Raw genomic sequence first — 12,387 nt, 5'->3', positions numbered from 1 at the left:
CAATAATTAATATGGTTACATTCTACACAGTCCACAGTGATCTACAGACTCAATCGCAATCGAAATGCCAATGGCATTCTTTACAGAAATAGGAAAAACAACCCTAAAATGTATATGTAACCACAAAGACCCTGGGTGGCTAAAGAAGTTTTCCCCTGGAGAGAACGTAAGGGGAGGACACACCCCAGTTAGGAGGCCAGTGATGAAAAGCTCTGTGTCACTCCCGATACGCGCTACAAACTGGTTCGACGTACCGTCTCCCAAGCCTGCTCCTTCATGGACTACGGTTCATAATCCATTACCGATGGCCTGAAATGATCCTTTGAAAGCCAGGACTTCCAGTGGGATGTGTCCAAGTGAAGGTAACACATAAAGGCAACCTATTCGTCATCAATGGAAATGATTTCCCTAAAGAAGAACAAAATAAAGTCAAGACTCCACTGAAAATAGAATTGTTTCTAATCCAAGAATAAAAGTAATTACTCATAGGAATATTGAATTACAACAAATTTTGGCTTGCTAGGATATGATGGCTCAGAGATAGAAATATTTCTAATGCTTTCGGTTTTTATCCCCCCTGATGTTTTCAAATGAATTGAACTTTGTAAAGTTTTGAATTTTGTAAAGTTTCAATAAAATATCCTCACATGCCTGTCATTTCTTCAGATAAATTTGCAATATTTAACAAGGCTGGCATACAAACCTCCACTAATTCAAAACATACTCGATGAGTATAAGGGAAGGGACGGTAACATTTGGAGACAAATTTTTCTCATGCCATAAATGGGAAATAATTGGGATTTTGGAATTTTGTTAGGCAGATTTACATGAATCCTATTTTTATATTAAAATACATGTCAATTAATTGGAAGGGAATTATCACTACTGTATCGTGAGTTGATATTTTGATTCTAGGATTCTCTCAGTAGTATATCCTGAATTGTAATCAATAATGAATACTTCTTTTTTAAAAAATCTTTATTTGTTTATTTTGAGTGAGGGGCAGAGAGTGAGGAAGAGATTCCCAAGCAGTCTCCACACTGTCAGTGCAGAGCCTGATGCTGGTTTGTTCCCACAAAGTGGGAACAATGACCTGAGTGAGTGAGATAATGACCTGAGCTGAAATCAAGAGTCACTTAACTAACTAAGCCACCCAGGTGCTCCAATAATGACTACTTCTTGATATTTAATGTATAGCACATTTATTTATAAGTTTTTTCAAAAGGAAAAAAATATACACATGTCAAATTAGAACATGGCATTTATCTTCCAGGAATTTATAATATACCCTTTTGATTTCAATTATTTTACTTTTCAGATGTGTGTGTGTGTGTGTGTGTGTGTGTGTGTACTTAAGCACTTTTAAAGGTGTTATTAAGTAGAAGGTAAGCGGAGAACATTGTGTAGGTGCATAAATCATATGGAAACTTCCAAAGAAGAAATCATAGGTTCTGAGATCTCCACACCCTGTGTACATGAATATCTCTGTAACATGTACATATATGACTATGACATCATGTATTCCTTGACATACTATATATGTATTCTATTGCCTGTTTCTCTGTAGAACCCAGATTACTCCAATGATCTTTGCTCTTTCTCCTTGAAATAATTTGAAAAATTTGACTGTATTCTTTTTTTTTAACATTTATTTACTTTTGAGAGAGAGACAGAGAGACAGAGAGACAGAGAGAGAGAGAGAGAGAGAGAGACAGAGCACAAGCAGGGGAGGGGCAGAGAGAGAGGGAGACACGGAATGGGAAGCAGACTCCAGGCTCTGAGCTGTCGGCACAGAGCTCGACGCTGGGCTCAAACTCAGGGACCGTGAGATCATGACCTGAGCTGAAGTCAGATGCCTAACTGACTGAGCCACCTAGGCGCCCCAGAAATGTTTAAGTATAATAAGGTAGTTTCTTAGTAGAAATGGAGACAAAACTCAACCATTTCGTTACCTTTTCCTATTGCTGACTTACTACTAACGATGCAATTACCTAAGCAGCTACAAGGAAGTAATTCATCATAAACCAGCAGGTCAAGAGTAGTAAGCATGTGTGTGATTTCGGAGAAAAAGATTTTGTGGTTGTCTGTTAGTAACAGCTTCAATTCAAGTGAGACGGAATTTGGCTTGTGAGACTGACAAGAATGCCAGCTCAGTTCATGTTCCAGTGCTGTTGTGTGTCTGGCAGTTGGATGCAGACATGGAGAAGACTGGACCCCAGCCCTCCAGCATGCATGGGGTCATCCAGAAGGAGACACGCACGCGGTGGCCAGGTTGTAAGGAAAAGAGCAAACGAATGACTGCACTTCACAGTTGTTCACCCCAAACCATGCCTCTCCTTGATGGGTGTCCGTGTTCTGAATCTGCACCCCACGTAAGGCTCCTTTGGTTGGACGTGGTTCCACTAGAACTGTCCCAGCTTCATCTTTTTCCTTTCTTTCTCCTTAGAGAGGAAAGATGAGTTTTATTTGGCTTCAACAATGTCCAAAAAGAAACTGGAGATACTTTAGTATTTCCACAATAAATGATGTTCCTCTTTCTCTTAATGACTCCCTTCTTAAGAAACAAGAAAGCTAGGGGCGCCTGGGTGGCGCAGTCGGTTGAGTATCCGACTTCAGCCAGGTCACGATCTCGCGGTCCGTGAGTTCGAGCCCCACGTCGGGCTCTGGGCTGATGGCTCGGAGCCTGGAGCCTGTTTCCGATTCTGTGTCTCCCTCTCTCTCTGACCCTCCCCCATTCATGCTCTGTCTCTCTCTGTCCCAAAAATAAAAAAATAAAAAAAAAAAAAACGTGGAAAAAAAAAAAAAGAAACAAGAAAGCTAAAAAAAAAAAACAAGATCCTATAGGGTAGTCTGGCAATTCTCTACCTCGGGGTGAGTTCGTCTGCCCAGAGGGCACTTGACAATGTCTGGAGACCTTTTAGGTTGTCACAACACAGGGAGGATGTTACCATTGGCACCTGGTGGGTCGAGACCAGGGATGCTGCTCAATGACCCACAATGCACAGGGCAGCTCCCACAAACAAGAATGATCCAACCTCAATGTCAATAGTGTTGAGGTTGATACACTGTGCTGGACCCCACTCTCCATCATATTGACTCCTGGGGGAGGGAGCATCACAACAGAATCCACATAGCCATGGACCAACATAACATCGTCACTTGTCATAAATCTAACATGAAGTTGGGGTTCTTGCAATTCCCAGAATGCCTAATACATTTCTGTATGCATGATTTCATTTCATTTCATTTATTTCAATATATTTCATTTATTTTTGTTTTGTTTTAATGAACCGTTAAAAAGCCTCCATCACGTGCCAGGAGCTGAGGGCACGAAGGGAAATAGCATGCTCGCGAGATGCTTGAAGTCTGGTAGAGGAAGTAAACACGTAGCCACACACACGGCCTTGATCACAGGCAGTCCAGGCTCTGTGAAGCCAGTGCCAAGTCACTAATCCTCCAGAGGAAGCTTGCACGGCTTCAGAAAGTTGGTGCATTGGTTGTAGCCTTGAGGAAGAGGTGCATGCCGGTCCACTGGATGGAAAAGGAGAAAGGAGGGGAGCGGGAAAGCAGATGGAAACCCTCTGGGTCAAGGAAGAGCCAGTGTCTTTTGAGACGAGAAAAAACCGAGTGTGGTTGAAATGAACTGGAGGTCATTCCCAGCAGGATGGGGAGATTAAACACAGGGTCTCTTGTCACGGTTTTAAATGTGATTGGCACTTTGGGAAGTTCACACCGTGACTGAAGACACCCCTTTCAAAAAGGGTGTCAGTGACAGAATGACAAGTGTCAAAGCAAACATGTTTTTTTTGTCTCTTATTATTTTGCAATAATAGAGTTGGCCTCTCTGCGTTTTTGGATACCTTGCAAATATCTCCTTAATTTACATTTGATTTTCTTTATTTTTGTGACTTCAAAAGAGTAAGATGCCAACAGCCTTCCGGTGGTGTCTCACAAGCAGAGTGATGGCTTTTGGAAATGTGTGTTGCCTTTTGGACCCCTGATGGTTTGGGGGGCAGGGTGCATGGTGGAGAGGGGCTCAAACAGGAAGCGGACGTCCACAGAGCAAGCTGGAGAAGCTGGTTGGCTCACATCTGCATATGGAGGCTCTCCGCTAAGACTCTGGCTCAGCTGTGTGTGTGGTGGGTTAGTGATCTCTAGGTTTCCTGAAACAATGCTTGGCTCCTTTGTTGAGTTTCTTGGATTTTGCACCCCCCCCACCATCCCTACTGCTCTGACTCAGCGGCCCGTCTTCAGCTGTTCCCGAGTTTTGCATCTGAGCGTGCTCTGTCCCTCTCTGCATTCCACGGCATGCTGCTACCTGAGTAGTTTCCAAAAAACCATCTCTAGGTGACTCTGAGAAATGCCTGAAAAATGAGTGACCGAGAAGGAGGAAACCAAGCCAAACAGAAAAAAGAAACGTCTGAACTTCCAGGCGGGCAGGGCCCTCCCGCCACAATCTGGCGCCTGCAGCCCCACTCCATCTGGCCACCATGCCTACACCTGCCACTAGCTCTGCCCAGCCAGCCACTCTGCCCCCTTGTCAAAGGTTCCCCCGCATCTGTCTCCCCAGCCTCCGTGCGCAGTCACACCTGGGAGAGCTGATGGTCCACTGTCCGTCATCTATACGTAGGGAAATACGTGACCGGATTAAGGCTCGTGACAAGTGACCTAAATCTAATGGAGCTGTCACATAGCCTAATCCAATGCTATCCCTACTCAACTGCATTCTCAGCCTTTCCATTTGTCATTTACTTAGCAGAACTGACAGATGCCACTGAGCCCTAACAGCTAATAGGAATGACTGTCGCCAGAAAGGCCACACGCGCATTTATTGCAATTGATGTTCATGCCACTGAAATGCGGGACACTTTAATTCTTTAATTTTTCATTCTCCCGTCCTGTGACGGAGCTACACGGATATTTAATGCTCTATCGTAAAACTCTGTTTTCAGAGAGCAGACAGGAAGCGGATGCTTGAAGATGACTGGGTTGTAAAGGTGAGTGTAGGAGAGGCACCTGATTGACAACGTGATGCTCTAGTAATTGTAATGGTGTTTTGTGTTTCTCCAGTATCATTCTTCACAGAACCCACAGTAGTCCAAAGTGATCTTTTCATGGCTTGGTAAATTCCTGCAAATGAGTCTAAAATTGTATCCTGAGATTTACCTAATCGTTATTACCAACAACGTGGTTTTAAAATCATGGATTATATGTGTTATATATTACATGCTCAAATATTCATGGTGTAGATATGAGTTGGATAGTGTTACATACAGATAGATATAGATAGGGAGACAGATAATAGATGGATGATGAATGGATGGATGGATAGATATTAGATAAATAGATAGATGACAGATGGATGATGGATGGATGATGGATGGATGGATGGATGGATGGATAGATAGGTAGATGGATAGATAGATAGATAGATAGATAGATAGAAGATAGATAATGGATGGATTGATGAATAGGTAGAGGGACAGATGGACAGACAGATGATAGGGAGATGGAGAGATGGATGGATAGATAGATGCATAGATACATAGACACAGAGACAGATGATAGCTCAGTGGGATGGTAATGTGCTGGAGAAGGTAAAGCAAAAATATATCAATGGAAATATAAAAAGCTATAGAAATATTAGGATGTGCCACTTTCCTTAGCATTGTTTTAAATACATTCTTGGTAAATTTTTAACCTGGACGTCAGAACATCTAACGCACAACAATAACTGACAGTCACAGGAACAAGTATAAGATACTGCTAATTCCTAAGACATCCCCAGAGTTGTCACAGAAATATTAAATTATTAATTCATTCAGGACAAATGTGAGATGAATTTTCATTTCTTTTTTTTAAATTATGTTAAATGTTTATTTATTTTTGACAGTGTGAGAGAGAGACACCGTGTGAGCAGAGGAGGGGCAGGGAGAGAGAGAGACACAGAATCTAAAGCAGGCTCCAGGCTCTGAGCCATCAGCACAGAGCCCAACGTGGAGCTCAAACTCAAGAACCATGAGATCATGACCTGAGCTGAAGTCGGATGCCTAACTGACTGAGCCACCCAGGTGCCCCAAATTTTTGTCTCTAATCCAGTAATGAATTGGTATTTATTTGGGGGAAAAACATCCCAAAAGCTGTTAGCTTTTGTTTGGCTCTAATAAGAGGGCAGTATTGGGTAAAAATGTGGAAAAACAAGAAGAAATGAAGGAAGTTGACTTAGACGCATTTTACTTAATTTTTCCACTTTCACTCGTTTTTACTTTTTAAAGTAAAAGCAATGAACATATATTGGGGGCTGTTCTCAAAGAGAAAGAGGGATATGCGATGAAGAGGAGAAGATGGTCATAACCTAGACCGACCATATTTTACTCCCCTTTGTGTATTTGTCTTGTGCATACACATTTGTGTGTATGCCTATGTATGTATTACATATGTATGCATATAATAGCTATTACATACAGGTCACAGCTGTGTATATATGGACAGTGTATAAAGTTCACAGGGAATAAATGTGAGACATTTCAAAATTGTTCTAAGAAAGCAGGAACCCATATTGTTATATGTTCTCTATTATATAATTTAAATTATATTTACATATATATAACTACTGAATTCTCTTATTTTTAACAGCTTTTCAGATTATAGTCTTAATGTTTTCAAGATACACACTCACATCTGCAAGTGTTTGTGTTTCCTCCTTCCTAATTTTTGTTCCATAGATCTCTCTTCTGTCTAATGTAATGGACTGGTAATTTCAGGGCAACATCAAATCATAACAATGACAGTGGGCATCCTTGCCTTTCACTGACTTAAATAGGAATTTTTCTAATGTTTCCACATGAATTAAAGCTGGTTCACCGCTGAAAATACTTATTTTTTTCATTATAAAATTATCAGTCCCTATTTATTACCCATTTTAGTCAGACTTGACACGGAGTTTTACCAGATCCATTTTGGCACATACGGATCATGAGGCTTATCATGTGATTTATCCATCATGATTTATCCATGAGGCTTACCATGTGATTTATCATCATGGTGCCTGGCATTAATAGGTATTGAGCCATTCTTGTATTTTATGGGATGAACCAGTTTGGAGACTCATAATAATTTGGAAATTCAATAATATTACAAGGCATTCATCCTTTAGCGATGGGTGTCAAAGCTGGCCAGAGGCTCTGATATTACTATTATCAGATATCGATGATCACTAGACATTTATTTATCTAAAAACAGGTGCAGGGAAAGAACAGGACAGACTCTGCTCCTCACCTAACAGAGCCTAGAGACTAGCTTTTCTCTGTCACTTTGCTCATCAGCAAAGACATTTTGTTTGTTTTTATTCCTACTCTAAAATCACTATCAATTTTTTTATTGAGGGTTTTTAATTGAATAAAATTAATTACATTTAATCTGAAAGAAAAGGGAGGGGTAGCCCCCAAACACATTTTGAGCACATTTATTTGAGAACTTTGGAAATTTATGCTTATTTGGAGACAAAAGCCTAATTTTTGGTTAATCTAAACACAACAAAATGGAATCATTGCAGTCATGAGAACAGTGATTTTATGTGCACATTCCTGCCACACAGTCCCCCAGGTTTGATCCTATTTCCCTTTAATGTGTCGGGGAACATAGTCTGAAATATCAAATTTAATCCATTTAGTTTTGAGAATTAAAAAAAAAAAGCTTTATGGACTTTTCTAATACAAACTATAAATGGATATTCCCAGTGAACTTATCATCCAGTGGAGAGAGACCAGTACTTAAAGAGAGCCATGCAGGGGCACCCGGGTGGCTCAGTAGGTTAAGCGTCTAGCTCTTCGCTTCGGCTCCGGTCATGATCTCACAGTTCATGGGTTTGAGCCCTGCGTGGGGCTCTGTGCTGATAGCATGCAGTCTTCTCTCTCTCCCTCTTTCTCTGCCTATCTTTCAGAATAAATAAAGTTAAAAAAAAAACACCATGCAAATAAATAATCAACCGTACTGTGGACAAATGTGATTCAGAAAAATATGTAGAGGTGACGCTTCAGTTTAAACCCAGAGATCAGCCTTCCTTGGCAATAGCATGAAATAATTGGACAGAGTAAAGTTTCAATTATGCTTTTAGTATATAGCCTTAGTTCAATGGCCCAGATAACAAGCAAGTGAAAATAATGTAATACAGCAGAACTGTTTATTCTTCTCCCCCAAATTGTCCTTTTCTGCCGCATATGCTTATGAAATATACAAGGCTTATTCATCCTGTTGCTCAGTCAGTCATGTAATAATTTCTCATTCAGTTCTGCATTTGTTCACCTAGCTTATCGAGGGCAAGGAAATGTATCCAATGCCGGGAATACAGGGATGAGACCAGTGTTTTCTCTGAGTGTCTATTCCAAGCACTGGATTAAAGTATTCTGATTCTATCTGATGAATGGAAAATGTGGGTGTGTGGAATATGCTTTGAGAGCAAGAGGCCCAAATACATTGTGCAAGAAATAAGGTCTTTAGAGCACGTCAGAGTCAACACAGCACATTCACACGAAGCCCTTGCTTCGTTCAGCGGTCCAGTGTTCCTAAGGACTTACCACCATTGCACAACAAGGGCAGTGGTGTCTGGACAAGCGGAAGGAGTGGACCACATTCATGCCTCTGACAAGCAGTGTGTCCTGTGCTAAAGCCCACGTTCCTTTTATTACATTACATCGCACTGATGAACATAATCAACGGTACAAGCCATTATCCAGGGTTCATAATTTATGCTCTGAGTGCATTTTGTCCTCCATCCATGATATCATGGAGGTCTCCATTTGGTCCAATATTTAACGGCTGGGCTGAGAAAGGATTTGAAAACCCACGGCAACAGCACGGAGCCAGACCTTGGTCGGTATACGGCATCATGTTGTGGAAAAAACCAAGGGCTACATGGCTGCTTTCATCACCATAAGTAACTCCTTAGTGTTGTAAATGACCTCCTTCTGAAAAGCAAAGCCCCACAAAAGGATGATACAGCGGACTCAGCATAGGGACAAGGAACATGGAGAACGTGCTCTAGTAACATGTATTTTCTGTTCGGTATTGAACAGTTCTGAGTGTGAAGGTCTAGTTTAACCCTGTGAAGTACTATTGAAAGTCCTGCAACATTAAAATGCTCTTTACATGCACGTGGAAGCCCAGCAGTGGAAGTTGGGACACATCTCTAAACGGTCCTACGATGCGTCGTTACAGTGAAAGTTGGGACACATCTCTAAAGGGTCCTACGATGCATCGTTCATGCTTACCAGGCAACTGTTGGCTTTGTACAACTTTGGCCTTCACTTTTTAGAGGTAATTTTTAAAAAGGAACGGTGGTATATTTTTACCTACAGAAAGTTCACTTTGTAAGAGTAAACTGGTTTCTAGCATAAGTATTTCATCAGAAAGTTGCTGAAAGAAGATGAAGAACATAGTAAACGAATGGTCCCCATGCTTTACACCAGCATCTCTAGACGCTTTTTTTTTAATGCTGTTATTTGAAAAATATGTTTGAGATCAGCTGTACTTTTTTGGTGAATTCCTCCAAGGCTCCCTTACTAAGCATCACACTGACTGAGGGCACAAAGGAAGCTCATGTTCTGGGCAGAGACGCAGGATGGATGGGTCCTTGGAAAAAGTGGCTTCCACTCAGCCAACTGAGCTGTTCCTGTTCTCTATGGTTCCAACCCTGAACGGTGCCACCTGCTGTTTCTCTAGCTGGTTCATTTCCACCCCCTACCCGCCAACAAGAAACTTCACATCTAGAAATACAGAGCATCCTCTCAAATGTGACTGGGGTTATCGGTGGAATTGTGTGAAATCAGCTTGCCTTTGAAACTTAGGTGGGTACTACTAAAATATTTCCTCCTGAAATGTATCCAACCTCATTTTAATTGGATTAAGTAACAAATCAAATGAAGGGAAAAAATGTTCTGCTAATTAGCAGTCCTGTTGCCAGTATCCTTCTTAAGCCTCTAAGAGATCAGACCAAACTGTGCTTCTAATAATCATTTTCAACACATACAGGATGATTTTAGCCTATTTTCTGAGGCATTCTTTGCTTTAAGCAATTCAGAGAACACCATCAGGTTTCCAGGGGGTTATTCATTCTTTCTGTAGCTTTTCATGTCCAACGGGGTAAGCCCCGACTCAGTGTTTAAGGCAACATGACTAGCATTATTTATCTATTATAGGGGACTTTTATCCTCAAAATTTGTGAAGTCTGTGATATACAAGCATGACTTAACTATGCATTGATGGAGGTTTCCTTTATTATGTTTATTTTTAAGAGACAGAGAGAGAGAGAGAGAGCGAGCGAGCCAGTTGGGGAGGGGCAGAGAGAGAGGGAGAATCCGAAGCAGGCTCCAGGCTGCAAACTGTCAGCACAGAGCCTGACACGGGGCTCGAACTCATGAACTGTGAGATCGTGCCTGAGCCAAATTCGGATGCTTAACTGACTGAGCCACCAAGGCACCCCAAATATAAAATATTAAAAAAAGCCCTAAGATACTACAAAAACAGAAAGGATATCCAAACAGCTGAACCCACACACAGACACATATACACATACATATGCATATGCAATATTTTTATATTTTAAATATACATTTATATATTAAAAATATGTTGATTTATGTGTTTTATGCATATATTATATATCTATTAATACATAATATAGTCATTATATATCTCTGTTCAACTGTGATTTTCCTTCATGTTGGTTCTTGGATGCATATTATATATATATTATATTATATTATATTATATTATATTATATTATATTATATATATTATATGATATATTATATATGTATTTTTGTATATACATGTTTGTAGATAGGTAGATATGCACAAAAGTGCTCAACTTGGTTAGTCTCAGAAAAATTAAAACTATTACATACCAGAACAACTAAATTCCTATATCCGTGGAAAATCTGGCAATATGAAATGCAGTTACAATGTAGAGTAATTGGAAATCCACAAATGTCTGCTGACCCCCAAGCATATTTTAAAGCAGAAATTCTCAAAATACAGCAAGTGTTCTCTGTCATCAAGACCTGAAAAGAATCCAACCCACCGCATCTTTATAAAACCAACCACGAGGGTGTCTCAGCACATTTGGTATTTCTTCCCATAGAGATGCTATCGCTCAGATCCAGAATTCTGTTCAGATCTAATCATCCCCACCTAAACCCAATCACTGGCTGCCATTTAAACTCATTTGCTCTGCATTAAAACTTCATAGAGAAGAGAATTTCCCTCTTGATAATCTGCATCACAAAATAGTAAATTAAGCTTCTGCAGAACAATATCTATTTCATACATTAAGTATATTTACAATATTAGTGTAGTGTAGTCTTGGATATTGTAAAAGGGAAATAGGCATCTGGGAGGGCCAAATTCAAAAGTATTGCCTATTATACATTTTACATTTTTAACAATCTCCTAGGTGAAAGCTATTTAAAATTATACTTCTAGTTTATCTGCCTTTGACTTCTAATGAGGTAAAGTACTCTGTTTCTAGTCACTTCATTTCCTTTCTGTATAGGCTTCAAATATTGTTATCGTTTTTCTTTTTTTTAAGTTTATTTACTTAAAAATCTTTTCTTACATTTATTCATTTGTGAGAGAGAGAGGGGAGGAGTGGGGCAGGGGGGACACAGAATCCGAAGAAGGCTCCAGGCTCTGAGCAGTGAGCACAGAGCCGGACGCGGGGCTTGAACTCATGACTCAAGATCATGACTGGAGCCAAAGTTGGATGCTTAACTGAGCCACCCAGGCGCCCTGTATTTATTTATTTTTGAGAGAGAAACAGCAAGTGATAGAGGGGCAGAGAGACAGAGAGAGACAGAGAGAGAGAGAGAGAGAGAGAGAGAGAGAATCCCACAGGCTCCACACTGTCAGTGCAGAGCCCAGCGTGGGGCTTGAACTCACCCACCGTGAGATCATGACCTGAGCTGAAATCAAGAGTCAGATGCTTAACCGACTGAGCCACCCAGGTGGCTCATCATTTTTCTTATTTGAGCACTTTTGAGCTGCTGGTATTTATTGATTTACAAGAGAAAGGGATAAATGAAGTATCTTAACTGTTTTTCTCAGATATGTGTGATGATCCAGTTTGCTCCTTATGTAGTTAGTTTTATACTCAGTGTTCAAGTATACACTGACCTTAACTATTGTTAGTATAAAGACCTTCTCAACACAGGCTAAAGATGAACCTTCCTTTATATTTTCTTTTCATTGGCTTCCTACTTCTTCACTCCTTAAACAAGATTTTTATCCTCCCTGGAAACATCTGGTGTTTGGGACTGAGTGGTGATCTGTCTTTTCCCTCCTTGTTTGTCGCCCCTTGGAGTTACTGCCTTTGTATTTTAAATTGTCACA

General features: G+C 40.5%; 1 protein-coding gene across 1 annotated transcript in view; it reads right to left on the bottom strand.

The window, feature by feature from the left end:
• Window positions 1-253: 253 nt before the first annotated feature.
• Window positions 254-12,387, bottom strand: part of LOC145714024 (pseudouridine-5'-phosphatase-like) — a 473,528-nt gene continuing 461,394 nt past the window's right edge. Inside the window, exon 7 of the transcript XR_014136771.1 lies at window positions 254-408. The gene's annotated coding sequence lies outside the window, so the exon portion shown is untranslated. The remainder of the gene's footprint in view (window positions 409-12,387) is intronic.

The sequence above is a fragment of the Panthera onca genome, chromosome X, assembly GCF_046562875.1.
Source record: "Panthera onca isolate mPanOnc1 chromosome X, mPanOnc1 haplotype 2, whole genome shotgun sequence".
NCBI lineage: Eukaryota > Metazoa > Chordata > Mammalia > Carnivora > Felidae > Panthera > Panthera onca.
This window is presented reverse-complemented; position numbering and strand designations above follow the sequence as displayed.